Source organism: Equus asinus, chromosome 4 (genome assembly GCF_041296235.1).
Source record: "Equus asinus isolate D_3611 breed Donkey chromosome 4, EquAss-T2T_v2, whole genome shotgun sequence".
Classification (NCBI taxonomy): Eukaryota; Metazoa; Chordata; class Mammalia; order Perissodactyla; family Equidae; genus Equus; species Equus asinus.
Genome location: NC_091793.1, coordinates 107,539,980 through 107,558,226, shown reverse-complemented (window position 1 = coordinate 107,558,226; position 18,247 = coordinate 107,539,980). Strand labels below are relative to the sequence as shown.

General features: G+C 38.5%; 1 protein-coding gene and 1 long non-coding RNA gene across 12 annotated transcripts in view; one reads left to right on the top strand and one right to left on the bottom strand.

The window, feature by feature from the left end:
* Positions 1-18,247, bottom strand: part of B3GALT1 (beta-1,3-galactosyltransferase 1) — a 315,156-nt gene that overhangs the window by 80,668 nt on the left and 216,241 nt on the right. For 9 of the 10 annotated variants that reach the window (XM_070508047.1, XM_070508051.1, XM_070508052.1 and 6 more), the window contains exon 1: positions 13,052-13,297. The exons of the other annotated variant lie outside the window; for it this stretch is intronic. The gene's annotated coding sequence lies outside the window, so the exon portion shown is untranslated. Of the gene's footprint in view, positions 1-13,051; positions 13,298-18,247 lie in introns of those variants that run through there. 10 annotated transcript variants of the gene reach the window in all.
* Positions 8,433-12,994, top strand: LOC139045116 (uncharacterized). 2 transcript variants are annotated; one of them, XR_011502846.1, is made up of 3 exons: positions 8,433-8,639; positions 9,815-9,952; positions 10,252-12,994. It is a non-coding gene; the product is annotated as an uncharacterized lncRNA (long non-coding RNA). The 2 variants fall into 2 exon arrangements; XR_011502845.1 differs by having other exon boundaries at positions 8,434-8,639; positions 9,815-9,948; positions 10,252-12,993.

Here is an 18,247-nt window from a genome sequence, read left to right as displayed (position 1 = left end):
CCATATAATTAAAAGGGAAAAATGAGAAACCAACTTTGAAGAATTGTAATCTATTTAGGATTAATTTGTGAATATGATAATGAGGACTAATGCTGGTACCCTAAAGAGGTTTGTTTGGAACTCAACTATTTGAATAGATCAGAGGAGTTTTGTGAAGAAAATGGGCACTTGATGTTTAATGGAGACTACAGTGTTGTTTGGAGCTCTTAAACCTAAAAAAGGGGAATTTTTCCATTGCAACAAACCTTACTGTTGAAAATTGAGGTAATTACATATATAAATGCAGGGGATTGCTTCCCATAGCACTTAAAAATTGAGTCCTTTATATTCCATAACTTTTAAGCATAGAGTGCTTTCATTTTCCAAAGCATCTCCTGTACTTCCACACAAATAACTCTTGGCCACATTTTGTCCCAAACCTTTGGTTCTGTATGAGAACTCCTCAGGACTAGGGTCCTTTGTCTTCAAGGAGATGCTTGCAGCTCATGTTTTCTTTTGTTCCTCTTAAGACTATTTAGTATGTTTCTTTAGGGACTAGACATGAATCTAGCGATCAAAAGTCTTTTATTTTTTTTAACACAAATACACTAGCTTCTATTTCACACCTGAGTAGTTTACTAGAGTTCTCCAAATGACTCTGTTGGACACAGAGGAGGTCATTGAGAAGGAAAACAAACCATAATTTCCCTCTTTTGTTTCCACAGATGCTGTCCAGTCAATGCTTAGTTTAAAACATGCAGCTGTTATGTACATTCCAAAGTATTTATTTACTTTTCTATTGATAAACTTATTAAACCAAAGTTGTCCCTTTATGCCCTTCCAATCACTAATAGTAGAAATGTCAACTAAAAGTTGAAAGAAGTATTAGTTTCCCCAGTCTTTACTTTCATGAATATTTTCAGCATTTATTTTATATTTCAAGACAGAGTTTGCATGGTTATCCACTGACAGCACTTTCAGAATACCTAGTATCCTTCTGCATACAACCTAGGTACTTGATAAGTGTTCACTGCTTTAAACAGAAATGCAGCTTAATTATCACCAAAACTAGAGATCCTTTATAAAGTATATATTAGTATTTTCTATGAATAAAAAATGCATTTTATTAACAGATTAATTTTACTACATGGTGGATGGGTTTTAGGTTTATTCACCTTCTGGGCAAGAATCATAACAACTGTTTTAAAATCACAACTCTAACAGAGTTCTTTTTGTGCTCTAAAGCAAGCATTTTGGGCAAAAGATTAGTTTTTACAGAAAAAGAATTTTGCCTTTGGGGCCTTATTGGTTTTCTCAGTATTTCAACCTTAAGATAGCTAAATTGAGCTACTTATGAAACCCTTCACAGAAAATGTTCAACCTGAATTCCTCTCTAGCCTCTCAGGGAAAATTTGGTGGAGTTCTTTCTTCACAAAGGAGCCTGGACACATCCCAAACTGTAAATGTGAAAGGGCACCAGCTCAATCAGCACATAAACAAAACATTAAGCAAGAAATAGCTGTCTTCTTAAATTTTACCTTTACAGTTTATTAGGTTATTTCAGTCCAGACTTCTTTTGTATTCACAAGGCAATTTTTTTCTTTAAAAATGTCTTAAGACTCCTAGGGCAATTGGTTGATCTGAGTGGCAGGAGTGGTGGCCTGCTCCAAAGGACGGAGACATATTTTCACTCTTTTGGAAATTTCTGAGTTATAATCTCAGCATTGTCATGGGGATGGTACATTTTTCCTCAAAAGATGATTGTAGTTGCAAAGGAATCAGAGTAGAAGAAGGGCTAGTTCTATTTTGAAATGCCATATTCTTTGTCTAGTAATCTGAATTTTATGTATTGATAAGTATTGATATTGGCTTAATGGATTATCATGAAAATATTTTAAAATCTTATTTTCATTTCGATTAAATATCAAGTGACATGTCATTGCATTAAGAACTGTAGGGAATAAAACTAAATGATTCTGAATCTAAAACAAAGAGGTTGAAAACTAGTGGGTGGTAGTTACAAGGGTGGTTGCTTTTGAGCTACTTGTTAAACCATGCATATATATTTTATGTACCTTTCCCTATCCACATATATTATTTTTAATTAGTAAAGGAAAAAAGAGAAGTTGGAATCTGATAATTTCCCTTTCAAATCTGGGCTTACTCACCCTCTCGAATTTCCAAGCTGATTCAACTAACATTGATTGTGTGCCTACTATGTGCTAGGCATTGTGGTGCAGGGTCATCCATGAACAAGAGGCAGATTGTTTAGAACTTGAATATCTAACAGACACAAGAACTCATGAGATCTGACCTCATTCTTAAATATGTGTAGATTAAATGTTTTTGTTGAACGTATTTGTAGGAGTCAGAGACTTTTTAACCTGTGAAAATGCTGGCGGCAGAGAGAATCAATTTCTTATCTTTATTTCCAGATGCTGAACTTCATTGTTTTGGAAAGATGTGAACTTCTGAACAAAGAACCAGAAGGATGCTTATGAAATAGAAGGGGCTTTGCTTGCCCTGGCTAGTTACCAATCTGTGAAGTACTGGTTCACAGCCTTGGGGTACCATAGAAGACCTCTTTCAAACAATCTCATGCTTCTGCTTCCCCTTAAACATCCAGTGGACAAAATGGAAAAAATACTTAGATTTATACTATCATCAAAAACACCATAACAATGGTGAAATTAAATAAATACATATATAGAGAAACAAAATTCTGTGAATCCACTGACTTGAAATGCATTCTTCCTAGGAACACGTGTTCAAACTGTAATTGTATTTTGAACTTATAAATGTACTCTTTTTTCACATATGCCATGTCCCTAAGGAGGGAGGATCTGATAAGCCAGTAGCAGCAATGTCCTGAGGGAAATGGTGCATTTTATCAACCCAGCATCATCATTTGAAAATCTAATTTTTGCTGAAGAAGAAAAACCTGCTGCTTAAATTCAAAGATGAATTTGTTTTCATCATTACAAAGATGATAAGAATGAGTTATACTTATCAGGTAGCTTAAGAAACTACTGGAGAAACCAAAGGCCAAATTGTCCACCTCTATTCTTTACATCAGCCTATGTCTTAATAAATTTATAAGGGAAAATTAATCTGGTAATAGAAGATAAGTTCCTAATGTCTAAAAGGAAGATGATAAGAGCTGAAAAAAGTTCAGCATTTCATTTTATCTCAGAAAAAAGGGTGACTGTGATATTGCGGGCATGATTTTCAGCAGGTCCTACTTGTCATTTTAATGCATGGCACTGTCCCTGATTACCCACTTGCTCAGCATGTTGCGGGTAGTAGGTTGGCCTGATTATTACAGAGGACAACTGCTGCTGTGATATCCAGCTTTCTTCATTTCTCAGAACAGTCTGCGTCCCCATATCTGGGGTCTTTATACCCTTAGTGATTCACAAAAGCGTCCCTGCTACCACAAATCCAGGAACATTAATACTGTAAATTGTGACCTCTAGTCAAAAAATAGTTCTCTTCATTTATTATGAAAGCGGATCTCTTACTTTAATCAGAAGCTTAAACAAGTATTAGTCCCCACTCTGGTCTAAAACAATCATGTAGGAAAAACAAATCTTTCTATTACTTTTGTGTTCAATTTTTCACGTGAAGTGAATTAAGTATGTCTGTATCTTTAATGAACTCTCAAGTCCTTTTCTAATGACCTTGACTGTTAATTAGGCTTTCAAACTACTACCTGGTGTTTAGACTCCAAGGATGATAGAAAAAGAGCTAAATAAATCCAAGAGCACAGCCATGTATTTTTTGTACTATGCTTTCCCCAGGAGCAGTTACACTTAGGGAAACAAACCCTCAAAATGGTGTCTCAGCTATAACACCCTAATGGGCCTAAATGAACACAAATCAATGTAAATCTACAGAAATTCTGAGCTTTCCCATTATAACAGCTTATGTATTTTGCAAGATAACAGAGTAACTTGTTACAGACACGGCTGCAGTTGTCCCTTAGCACACTGGCATGCCTCAGTGTTTCCCTGTATGACTGCCTCCTGCTTCCTGTCAGGATGGAGAGAAAAGCTGCAGTAGCTCAGGATGGCACCGTGGAAAAAAACCACTGCTGTGCTCCCGGGTTTCAGCCTTGGCCCTGCCAGCTACTGGCTTGCTCCAAATAACTAGCTCTCAGTCGGGGCTTCTCTAAGCTCCACTTTCTCCTTTTTTCCTTTCCATGATACTTTATGGATACTTCCACATTAACATTTAGGTTATATTTCTATTGCAAACATTAGAAAATATATTCTATCTTTTAGTAAAATCTCTCTGTGTGCCAGCACTGTATAAGTGATTTACATACAAATTTATGTACCATAACATCATTCAAGTAAAGAATTACTATCCCCATATTCCAATTCTCCACAAAGCTCCAGGCTGTGTGGCCGTGGAGCCCTATTCTATTTCCAGCAAATAGAAACCCTATGGCTTGAACTGGAATCCAAAGCCCGTACTCTTAACTGCTGTTCTATACTGCCGCTCTGAGTGGCTTTTGTCTTCTCCGTCTTTTGCTACTAGTCTGTGGGCACACTGAGAATGGAGACAGCGTTTTAGTCAATCGCTCTCCTTTGTGTCTTACATAGTGTTGAAATTTAGCATTTACATTCAGGCTATGCTCATCTTTGCAAAAAATCTATTATTGGCTATGGCCAAAACAAAGGCCAAGCCCCCAGAGCCAGTTGGCCATTTGGGAAACATTTTTGGAAGGCTTATTCTTCTTTGCTGGAGGAAAGGTGCCGCAAGGCTGAGGACCTATCACACCGAAAGCTTCTGTCCGTACAGAGTAGCCACGAGTGCACTGTGCCCAGGTAGACATGTTTTGTCACAGGTCACACAGTGACCCTGAACCACAGCTGACTGGGTTAGGGATCTGAGCCCCACCACGTGTAGACCAGCGTGTGGCTTATGAGAGAACTTGATGTGAGAGCCTTGTGTAATAACGACATTCATCAAATCCTCTCCTGGAGAGTTTGAATGTGAGACACACAGAGAAGGAACTAATACCAAGAGATATACAGAAAACAATGCACTAAACAGAGGTTAGGAGACAACAGAAGACATGAGGGAGCGGGAGTTTGGGCAGCGTAGAGGTAGAGAGCAGAAGGAGAGACAGCAAAGTCAACAAGGAGGCGGGGTCGCTGTTTGGCCCCACAGAGTGGCTGGAGTGTCCCCACTGACGAGCCCATTCTCCAGGAAGCTCCAGGCTGCAGGCGCTGAGCTGCCTCCTGAGCTTCCTTCCTTCCTTCATATCCCCATCACTGTGATCATTCAGAATGTCTCAGAGCCAGTTGCCAAGGCAGGAAGGGGTGAGGGGCCAGGGGTAAGGAAATAATGAAAACACATGATGCCAGTCTTTAAGGAGCTATGACCTAATGAGGCAGACGGAGATGTTCTCAGGTGATTATAATCCATGGCTAAATACGCTTGGATGGGCTGGACTATCTATCAAAGGGCTCCTGGGACATTGTTACATGTTCTAATTTCAGGCTTATTTGACAGAGCTGGGGATGGAGGGAAAGGAAAGGAAGTGAAAGGGTGGAATCTAGGAAACTAAAACAGCGAAAACCTATTATAATTCAGATCCCATTTGAATTCATATATTTCAGTAATTGCCTGCAGTGCTAAAAGAAAACCTAACCTTTTTCTTAATATCATGTTTAATAAAAACTCTCTCTTAGTATATTTTGAGGGAGTTCAGAGCTCATTAGAGTGAGGGACAAATAGCAAATGAGTTATAGCACTGCATAATGAAGAGGGAATCTGTGATGACTCCTCAATCCTGAGCTGGGGAATTTGCTCCCCTCCTGCATCTGGGGGACTGAAATCACACCCTGAATTACTTTGGCTTTAAAATGTGCTCCCTGGATGTCCCAATGCTGGACCTGACTCACGGTTATGAAGTAAATAGGAAATCAAATCAAATCAACCACAGGCTGACCTTTGTATATAGAAGGCCTGGGTAAGAAAGAGGCCTTTTCCTTTTTCAGATTGTGATCAGTCCAGTCCTAAAATTATGGTGGACAAGGCCACATTCTTCCAGAAACTTAACTAGTCATTCTTTCCTGGGCTATGACCAAGCTACCTATACAGTCAGAAACCTGTAGTCACTGAAGGGCAGCTTTGAGAAATAGTGTATCTTGCCACTCTAGAATCCCAGAGTCACGGGGGTCAGAGTTGGACTATAGTGTAATGGTTTTGTTGGGATGGGTAGACTAGGAAGCTATTACACAAAGCCCATTATTACACTGAACTGAATGGCCACGAAAGCAAATTATGTCCCTCAAACTAATAACAGGTTACACTTTACGAATGCTCATGGAGTGCCAGGCCCCTTGAAGGCATGTCTTCTTCTTTACCACTTCTTCTGAAGTAGTGGATGATGATAACTATTTTTAGCCCCATATTACAGGTGAGGAAAAAGATACTTGAGAAAATAAATAACTTGTCCCAAACAACATGGCTGGTTAGTAGTGAAGAGATGGGATTTAAATCCACTCATTTGGACTTGGGAAGCCCCTCTATTTATTGGCAGGGTAATACACTGCTTCTAATACACTGCTTTCCGACGTTAGAAAGACGTGTTTTACTCTCTTACACAGAGAATGGAGTGAAACCAATGAGTGTCCAGCTTCTGCAGTAAATGCCAGTAAATTGGCCAGTCCTTCTGGCTGATTTCTAATCAAACCTCAAGATTTTCTTGGAAATATACGTCATTTCTTTCTCTTTCTACCTCTGTAGTAATCCTGTAGTGATTTTGTTTTATTGTCTCTGTGGCTGTTCTCTGGTTGAAACTCATCAACAGAGAGCACTGATGTGAAATAATTTCTTCTAGCTTCCAAAGCTTAGTCATTCACTAGTTTAGTCCACAAGTAAAAGCAATGCATATTTCAAATTCCATTCCCTGAGTAGCCACAGTCTGCAGTGTTAGCCTACTGAGCCAAAATTAATTAGAGATGAATATCATAATAGAACAGCAATGATCGTAGCCTATCACTAAGAAGTGTTGGTCTGTGTTAATTAACATGATTCACCATCAACGCTCAGTATATTTACATACAATCAGCATGGGCATTTGTCTACGTAGACCAATACACTTTCCAGTAGTGGCAGAATTCACTTCAGAAATGATCCATGTGATCAAATGCTTGTCCTTTTGGCCTCTACCCAATCCCTTCCCACCATGTGCACATCGGTGGTCTAATTGTCTTTATTTGGCCTCTTGAAAACATAATGTATAACCTTTGGAAAATGTGAATATTTGGAAGCGGAGAAATAGAAATTGTTGGTATAAATGTCTGGGGCATAGACTCGAGGGGATTCCTGGGCAAGTCCAGCCTGCTTATAATCTCCCTTTCTCCAAAAGAATCTGAATATTTCTCTTATGTTCATGTAGTTCTAATAATCTGCCATTTCAACAATTAGAAATTAATACAACAAAAATAAACAACCTCTTTTAAAAGGGAAATGTCTCCTGGAAAGTAAGGAGTTATTGGGGTTATTTGTCTAATAATCAAATTTGACCAAATTTCTTGCCGTTACATTTGGTTCAGACAAATTGAATTTAAGAACATGAGTTTTAACAGAGAATGGGGGAGGAAGGCAATGAATTTTGTAGCCCAAGGTCATTCTTGAGTGCAGGAAAGAGAAAAAATTCTTCCTTTCCTCCTCCTCTTCTAGAGAGCTTCATGGGGCACCCTGCTTCCATAACTCAGCAGGGTAATTTAATCCACATCCAACTTTAGCTGTATTATGGATTAAAGAGCCTTCTGTGGACTGGCTTGAGCAGTTAACCACTGCATGTAACATGATTTCCAGAGGAAGCTATGCTCTGAATGTTGAACATCTAAGTTAGAAACCAAGCTTTGGGACAGAATCTGTTTGAAATTGGGGAGTGTCCTCAGGCTGTGTCTTTACCCTCTACCCCACAACATGCTCATCAGACACTGCCTGTTGAAATAATGGGAACAAACACACACGAAAACAGAAGGCTTGAATGCACTGCATGGCTCTGTAGCTAAAGCTGAAACATCTGGATGAACTATAGCCTAAGTATGCTATCCAGATGTTTTAAAATCATTAGTAGGACAGACAATGCATTTGTGCAATTGACGTTTTTACCTTTTTCTTCTTTTTTTGATATTGGGTAGCCCTAGTCTCTGTAACTGCAGTGTTGCTAACTAAAAGCTGCTTTTATTCCCGACAAATAGAGTGTGTTGAATTCAGTGGATGCATTGGAGACTGTGGGGGATTAGCTCTGTGTTCCCTTGTTAGTTGTGGACTTGGTGTGGATCAGGAAAGGGGAGTAAGGTGATGGCCTGGCTATATATATTCCTTTTTATCCCTTTCCTTCCTTTTGGCAGTCTACTCGGAATCAGAGGCTTGATCTCAGCTCTGATTTCAGCTATTTTAAGCCTCTTAACTTTCTGTCCTCTTCCTTATATGTGTCCTGTGAAGCCTGATTCAAAAGCAGAACGTACTCTATTGCAGTTTTTCTGAAAATACGATCAAGGGCCACAAGCATAGAAACACGTTGGAGATGTAGTGTGAATGCTGATTCCTAGGCCCTCCTAGCTCTTCTGACTCAAAGTCTCTGGAGGACACCTATTGGGAATCTGTCTTTTAAATAAACTCTCCAGGTGAGTCTAGTGCTGTGCTTGATAGCCTCGTTCTGATTGTTGCAACTCATGAAACTTTCCCTTTTCAATTTTACTAACCTTTGGAATCTAGAAATTAAAATAACATAGGAAAAATTATAAATCTAAGCATCAGGTGGCTTCTGAAAATGCAATGTAAGCAAGTTAGGAGCTTGGTAACAATTCATCAGAGATGAATACTGTTCTCCAGTATGTCGGGCATTTTTCTATTTGAAATCTGATTTCCATAGAAGATCAATACGGGAATATTTACATTGCCAATATGGTAACCATTTGTTATTTGATTTTTGCAAAATCCTTGCCTCTAAGCAATCGGCATTCAAAACAAATCATTCCTTCATTAGCTGTAATAATACTTTACTGCCTTTTGTTCTGAAGTACTCATTTTATTTCCATTATCCCTATTGTATAAAGCAGGCAGAAAACTAGCAAACCCCAGTTCATCACAGTGGGAATTGAACAGAGAGGCTAAGTGAACGTGATCTAGCACGTTTCCCCCTCAGATTAGCAATAAGAAGAGTTCGTCTTCTCTAAGGGCCCTCAAATGGGTCTGTGGGGTAGCAGTTTGAGTGAAGAAGTCTGCAATACCGAGCTATAACTCTTCCAAAATCATTGATAAGCTAATTTATTGCAATTAAACCAATTACCAAGTGAGTTGTTTGCCACCTGCTGAATAAGTGAATTTTTCCACATTTTCATGGGAAGGGCAGAGGGAGGAATATGGAGACTGTGGAGGTAGAGTGCATTTCAGAACCTCTACAGGATGCTGGCTGAGTAGAGACACCAATGCTCCTGGAACTGTAAACACTTCACGAGGGTGTTCTCAGTGCCTGAACTCAACCCTCTGCGTGGAAAATGGGAAGTTAAACAAGTGGCTTGAGGACTGGGAACCTCAGAGGTGGACCCAAGTTTTCACTCAGCAGGTTATGTGGTTGCGTTTCACCTGCTGGTCAGTGACTCTCTTAGGCTAGCATGACTTTAGATCAATAGCTGGCACACATTGACGGACTCTGGGCTCCCTAGCAGTTTCTGCAGAGGGGCCTGACTCTGGGTATTCCTCTAATCTGGACAAGTGTGAGTGGCCTTTGCTATTACCTTAGTTTTTCAATTTTCTTCTTTACATAAAGTGAGTGCACATTCCTAAATTTCAAATTCAGGTGTCAATTTGGATTTGGGTTCTCAGTTTCCATGAAATGGCCCCTCTCTCCAATGCTCTGCATGCGGTAGGACCTTCATCAATGCTGGTGGGCTGCCTGGCAGATGGTTATTTTCCAGAATCAGCCTTGGACAGGTAGGTAGGTATACCTTCTAACATGGCTCCTACCCAGACCCCACTTTTCACATGTAGATTTATCCTGGGAGTCTAGGGTCCTGAGTACAATCAGCGCTGCTTGCATTTAGCTGTCTCATCTCTCCTGGCTCACTTAGGAAGCACCTCAGTTCTGTTTATCTCAAATTCAGCTCCTCTGCTTCTGTCAGTCAAACAGCAGCTCCCCAAATGTAGTTGCCAAAGAGCCACGTGACTTAGGCATCACTCCTGTTGTTTCCAGCTATTGTGACGTTCTGAGCTAAGATTTTTTTTTTTTCTTTTTAGAGCTTTGTTCACCCAGGAGATGTTAATTTCTTAGACTTGGAATGCACTTTTCCTCTCAGGCAAATCTTATCGAGAGAAGCCACCAATTGTGAAGTTAAAGAGTCGCTATTATTCTCCACCAGTGGCCAAGCCTGTACTTTATTAAAGAACAAATAAAGCACCTCTTTCAGAAAAATTTACAATAAACCTACACAAATGGTATACAAAGTCACATGGGTCTCCTCGAGACTGTAAACGCAATATGTTTTACATTTACATTGCCTTTATACAATTAATATCAAGTATTCTTCTTTACTTTCCTTTGTAAGCATATTGAAATTCTTGTCATAAAAGTAGAAATGTTTTATGATTGTTTAAATATACACATAAAGGTTAAAAGTACTGTTCTCTTTATTTTTAAAAATTTTCTGCAATACAATAACTCATCCTAACTTGAAATGTCTGGTGAACATAATATCTATTATGCTGATCTTTGTTTCCACTTTTCATCTTGAAAATACTTCCATTTTCAAGTTAAATTCTCACTGCATATTTTAAAATCTTTTTACAATGTAAAAGTTCTTTATGTGTCAAAAAAACAAAGGTAGACAACATGGCTTTCAGGAGCTAAGACTCTCAGGGAACAATGCAGTGTTAGGGAAAGTGTCTGATTTTCCTGCAGAGGTATAATCGAGACTTTATAAAGAAAGAGTTCATTTCTGGCCCTCATAGTTTTTGATCTATGTGAGCATTATGCCTACAACCTTAATTCGGTCAGCTGCTGCCTAGTTTCTAGGTCTTGATGACCCCCTACCCCAGCCTGTGCACTGCTATCTGCAGACACATACCTGATCTGTACGTCACAAATGTGGTCACACACTCCAGAGGTGCCTTAATTAAATTTTGCAATACCCCAGGTGTAAATTATCTGGGAAAAACTTGGGTGTCTGATATAGCTGCTGAATAACATGTTTCTACTTTTCTGAATGTCTCATCAACCACTCCTTGCTTCCTTCCATGCCTTCTCCTCCATCAGCTCCCCCAACATTCTCCTCCAACACAGATACCTTCTATTAGTCCACAGTGATGCCTACCAAGCAATTCAATGTCCCTACTGGGATTGACACTCATCTCTGAACTGTCTAGTAGGCTAGGAGCCCATTATCTTGATAACTCCTACTTCCCTAAGCTTTTGGATGGATTCTTATTTGGAATGGACATATTGGCAAGAATAGTGTCTGGTCTGAACTTCTTCCACAGCCAGGTTCCCTCTTCTGTTCTCACTTCAATGCATTCTACCTCACATTATTAATACCTGGGAAAACATATCGGGTGGGTATGACTGTCTGATACCTCTGCCCAGGTCTTTTCTGTCTTCTGCCTGTTACTCAAATACCTGTTGCCTAGGACCCTGTAAGCCTTGAGCAAGGGCTTGCTGGTGTTAGGGCAAAATTAAATAACTTCGGCATCCAAAGCAACCCCAACACTTTCTCTGTATGGACACGTAAAGAAAATTTATGCGGTCACTATTTCTTTAATATCGTGTCCAAATATGACCCCAAGAGGGCTGTTATCTTATACCAAAGATTAGTAAACTATGGTGCATAAGCCAAATCTCTCCTGCTCACTGTTTTTGTAAATAAAGTCTTATTTGAACACAGCCACAATCATTGCTCATTCATTCACGCGTTGTTTATGCCTGTTTTTGTGCTATAGCAGCAGAGGTGAGTAGTTGTGACAGAGATTGTATGGCTCACAAAGCCAAAAATATTTACTGCCTGACCTTTTATAGAAAAAAATTTGCCAATGCTCACCTTATACTCACCCATTACTTCATCTCTCTGTCTGGATCCTATATAGAGTCCTATCTGAGGGGCAAGAACCCAGGTAGTCGGGTACCAACTCGGTTGAACTCCAAATTATTTTCACCCAAAGAGATGAAACCTATTTTCAAATTAGTGACATCTGACTAATGACATTAGCATAGGTGGAAAAAACTCCTGCAAAACTAAGCTCAAAGAGCTCTAGAAGAAATTACTTTAAAAAAATGCAGCCTAGAGAGGCAAACTTGAGACAAATTATTAGCAACTATTGTAGTCCAATAGGGATTCAGAAATACCAATCCCACGCCTTAGTGGATGCCCTCTTTCTGGTCATTTACTTTGACCACAGCTTGCTGCCAGACAAATTCAGCCTCACTGGATTAGAGAGATAATTAGCATTGATTTTCTTCCATTAAATAAAATATTACAAAGGCGTGCTTATAAATGGTTATATCACCAAGGCTTGTAAATAGACAACATAAAAAAAAGTCTTTGCCTCACTTGCCAAATTGAACCCAATAGAAAGAAAGCAAAATTTTTCATGTAAATCAGATGACTGGATATGCTGACATTTAGTTTCAAAAGCAGTCTTTCTCCAAGGTTACACATCTAACTACTAAAATTTAAAATGGCTGAAAGAAAAGGTTTTACAACCTATTGTACCAAGTGTTATTTTTTTCCTTCACACTGATTAAAATAAAGGAGTCATAATTGTCAATGGGCAGAGCCTGTTACATTGCTTTTACCAAATGCAAGGAGGTGTAAATACAAACTATAAAGAAGAAGAAAAAGATCATGACTCACCGTCTGACAGCGAAGCTATTAAACATAATCAAAGACTCAGAGTGAACTCACATTGCCTTTCAACACATTGCTAAAGAATCCTTTTCGCTGTAAAACTAGCATAACATGTCACAATCCTGACACTGCTGTTGGAGAAACTTGGTTTAAAGCATTTAAAACAACTTCAAGACTTCAAATGAAGAGAAGTTACTTACCATAGGATTAAGCCACACTGCATTTAATCCGGACACAGGGCCCCTCAGATTGTAACCAATAACTGATTAAAAGTTGATCTTTCGGGGCATAATAATCTGTAATTTTAGGACACTTATTGGTGATTAAAATATATAGTCTGTTGAATGAACAGAGGCTCACATACGTTAACAACAAAATCAATGTTTGTTGTCTCTTACAAAATACAAGGACAATGATTTATTCTCAGGAAGTCAGTTGGACCATGAAGTAAGGTCCAAGGTTCTATATTGAGAAGTGAAAATCCTGCCCACAGTGTAGGGTTCCAGGACCTTGAGTGAAAGGAACAGATGGGCAGGAGGATGGCATATGTAGGTGCAGGAGAACAGATAGGAAAATCCAAAAGGTTCCTGAGTGTTAACTGAAAAGAGCCCACTTACTTTCTGCTTATCAGTACTTTAAAGGCATGTGCTCTCAAGGTCAACTTGTTACAATACATCAGTCTATGAGAAGGCTGTGGACCAAAGGACTTTCATGATTTATCATGTGAGTTCTGTGGGAAGCTTAATTATGACTATTTAAAAGTTGAAGCTAGTCTTCTAAAGCCAGCCCTTGGCCAACCTCACAAAAATACATGTAATTTAGCTGTGTCTGGCTTGCCAGTGTTTTGTATGTTGCCTTTGGATTCTAGGTTCTAGAGCACCAACTACTTCCATTTGACTCTCCATGCACACTCATCATGGAATCTGGAACACAGTAGTTGCTTAATAAATGCATGTGGCATAGACGAGGCAAGAATGATTCTCATCATTTATTATTAAGCAGTGTGAGCATGCAAAGATAGAGAGTCTGACTTGTCCAGAGAAGATTGGCTCCGGCAATATCTAGCAATGTCCACACAACTCCTGGCCCAATAAGTTTGACCTTAGACCTTTCTCCCATACACTCTGTAAAAGTAAAAGTCAGTCACAAACACTAACATTTATTGTGAGATCCAACGTGACTAACTCACAGAATTCTGGCTTCATACCCTGGCTTCAATACCCACCTCTGGCTCCTTCTAATTTGCGGTCCATGAAGTTTCTCCTTCTGAAATGTTGGATCACGCAATTCTACATAGTTGTCCAGTTTGAACCTTTCCTTAGCCTTGGTGCCTTCTGCCACCTCAGCTCAAAAAGTCCCTCTAACTTCTAGCATTTTGGCATCTTCCAACCCCCAACCCTACTCTTATGATAAGAAAGGATCCTGACTCAGAAGGAATAGTCTCAGAGAAATCTTCAAGAGCAAAGCTGGGAGCAGAGACTCTTTTCATCAATGATGAGTTCCCAGGATTTTCTGGTTAACTCTCACCTCAGTGGATAACTGATGGCTTGCCTTAGGTGATCTGCATGGAAGTAACTGTCACCCAACTGCCAATCTTGATAGCAATGGCCAAACAGGTTATTTATAACTAAAGCGTCGAAGGTTGTTTAACACTCTCTGCATACCACATTGTGTTTCACCTGTACTTCCCAGAGAGCTCACATCATAGTCTAGCTTGCGTTATATTTATTGCTTTATTTCCTTCTTGCAGCCCTTTGGTAGCTACTTGGGGACAGCTCTTTTATTTTTCCTCATTCAATGTGTTCCCCAGAATATTAGCAATGAAACTTGTATGAATAAGGAAACTAGAACTGCTTACTAAATGTAAGAAGAGAAAAAGAGAGCATGTGCAAACATATCCAACTCTAGTTTGGTGAAATGAATATTTAAATATTGGATTGAAATGAGATGTTTGACCAGTTTTTGTGCCTAGTTTTAGCAGTCACTTATCAGAAATACAAATGTGTTCTAAAATCCTGTAAATGCAATAAATAACCTCTACCTCCCACGCCCACACTCCTTCATATTTTTGATCACCTACAAGTTAATTTCTATTGATGCTTCCCACTCTCCATGATTTTTGCCTAATGTGATCTCAGATGAAATTATGCAGGAAACTATGTCCCCTGGTCTAGGTTCATAGGATCTTTTTCTTCATTAAAAAATAAAAAATTATACTTAAGAATAAGGATGGGCAAAAATGGGAATTAGATCAGTTTTTTTGAGTCTCCTCAATCTCTAGTTGTTCTTTCTTTCTGCCTGCAATGGTCTCCCACTGCTCCAACTGCTTTGGATGTTACGTGACCTCATCTAGTCCTGAATCGCTTTCACACTGAATGTGTCTAGTTCTCCTTACAAAATCAGCTTCCAGCATAGTTCTGCTCGAAAGATTCCAATATATGAATTAGTCATCTGATGTTAATGAATGATAGCAGCTTAAGGCATTTTCTGGTCCAGAGGGATTTGCATTTTGATAAGGGGCCATGCCCTAACCCAAAGGATCAAATTGCTAGTAGTAGAATTTAAGTCTTCAGGGATCGCATCAAGGGTCAGAAAGCCTTCCAACCCCATCATACCGGTTGTCAGCTCTAACAGTGCAGAGGACTTCTGCTCCCACATGCTGTCCCCCTTTATCATTATGAATAATCAAGAAGTTATTTTCTATATAAGTTCAAATGCTCATACTGGCAAATGCTGAACTCATTATAAAAGGGAAAAATGTCAACACAGTGGCTTCAAATAATTTCTGGATTTGGTGGGAGCAGGAGGAGGAAGAAAGGAAAGCAGGAAGGGAGGGAGAAAGGCAGGAAAGGAGAAGGACTATCAACATAGGGAATGAAGGAAGTGTATCTTTATTCTGAATGTGATCACGATATATTACCAGATATATAGAATGTACGTATATTTAATATCACTTCTGAGATCAAATTGTATGTATTAATCTAATCTTTTATAAAATAAAAAAAATCAACTCTCAATCTGTGGGGAAAGGGGACTTAAAAGACCCAACAAATTTAAGGGCTATTAAATGTGATGTGTTAAAATTTAAAAACTAATTTCACACTTGTGGCTCTGCATCTTAAGTTAGTGTAGAACAAGGGAAACTAACTTTGACAAACAGGAGTCTCAGGGCTTTGCATCAAATGATTATTAATTGAAGTGTATGATCAATTTGTCCTTGCTAAGAATAGTGGGACAGCAGTTCTACAGTCACATATTTTTGAAGAGAGTCAATAAAAAATGAATTTGCTCAATAACAGGAGAATTCAGCTGCTATTGTTGAACTCACGGCTTTTTTGATTTTTTGGAAAACAATAAGTAGTGCACTCAGAGAACATGGTGCTGGTCTTTGGTTAGGTCATGCATACCCTCTTAGAGATGTGGGTAAAAGGCTTGAGAGGGCTTGGGAGAGGATCCCGCATCAAAGAAATCAATGCAGTGAGTTTGCAAATGCGTGTTACTGCACTGACTCTTAAGTTTCTTAACTGAACTTTGAAACTTATTAAAGATCCCAATTTATTTGTTTTTTAAAAAGGAAAATTAATGGAACAATTAGAAATATAAGAGTTAAAATTTCTTTTAAAGTGAAAACTTTAGTTAATTGTACAGCATGCATTTGATAGATATTCTAAAACAAACAGAACAGTAAGGATAATGGTTATTAATGTAAGTTACTTAGGAATTAATCTATCTTCTCTATCTTTGAAATGACTCCAGCACTTACTAAATCATCCTTTACTCTACTTCTCCATTTCCATCCACAACAAATTAACGAGACTAAGCAGATTAGATGCAGAAGAAGACTTAGATTTGATACAGTTATGTAGACACAAGGACATGGAAATTATTAGAAGTTAAGAGGTATGGAGAATAATATGAGAATATTAATCATATATATACAACTGCAGTGCAGTTAGAGAAACTAAAGATAATGGAGGAGATGCAATATTTAAATTGAATATTTGCATCAAAATTTTTAAGAACTGATGAAAAACATGACTCCACAAATAATGAAAGCATGCCATATGCCAAACGAGTAAACATTTAGAAATCCACACCTAGACATATCCAGAGAAACTGCAGAACACCAAAGATAGAGAAGGTCCTCCACATAGCCAGAGGGAGAAGACAGAACAGCTATGCAGGATAAAAATTTAATGGTAAGATTCCCAATAACAATGGTACCCATAGACCAATAAAATAATGTCTTCTAAGTGCTGAGGGAAAATAATTCTCAACGTAAATATCAAAACTACCTTTTAAGAATGAGGATAAAAATAGAGGCATTTTCATTAAAAAACAAAACAAACAACAAAATAGAGTTTCTAATATGAGAAGCTATGTTGGAGCTAATATTGATGCTATATACTTTTTTGTTGCTAGTGCCGTGGAGTTCTTCCAACTCCTAGTGACCCTGTGTACAGCAAAGCAGAACCCTGCCCAGTCTTTTTGCTCTATCTGCTCACCTTCTGGCGCTGTATCAGACAATGCTCTGCTGACATTCATAGAGTTTTCATGGCCAATTTTTTCAGAAGTGGATAGCCAGGTCCTTATTCCTAGTCTGTCTTAGTTGGAAGTTCTGCTGAAACCTGTCCACCATGGGTGACCCTGCTGGTATTTGAAATAGCAGTGGCATAGCTTTCAGCATCACAGAAACATGCAGCCACCACAGTATGACAACTGACAGACATGTGGTGTGGTTCCCTGATCAGAAAATGTACCCTGGCTCTGGTATTGAGAACACCAAATCTTAACTGCTAGACCACCAGGGCTTGCTTATATACATCGTAGAAGAAGGAAAATTATCTCAAAAAGACTGTCTGAAATGCAAGAAGCAATGGTGAGAAGAAACTGCTTAATAAGCAGATAAATCTAAACAAACACTGTCTTTATAAATAACAGTAGTCATGTCTAATGTAGGGAATAATAATTAAAAAAGGATAGACCATAATGTGAAACTTAGGAGACAGAATAAGCAATAATCAACATTAAATATTCCAAGATCCTTGTATAGTTTTAGGATAGGATTATTATACTGATTAGCATTGGACTTTATTAAGTACGCATGATAAAATTTCTAGGGCAACCACTAAAATAATATAAATAAGATAATTTCCAAACTAGTAGACAGAAAACAAAGAAATAAGAAAAAAATACCCTCTGCCAATCCAAAACATAACGGTCCAAAAAGAGGAGGAAACAAAAGAGGCATAGAAAAAGAGTAAAGTAAAATGATAAAAATAAGTCCAAATATGTTAATCATCACAACAAATGTAAATAATCTTAAATTTCCAACTAGAAGGAGAGATTATTAGAATGAAGATGAAACTAAAACCAGCTATGTACTGTGTATAAAG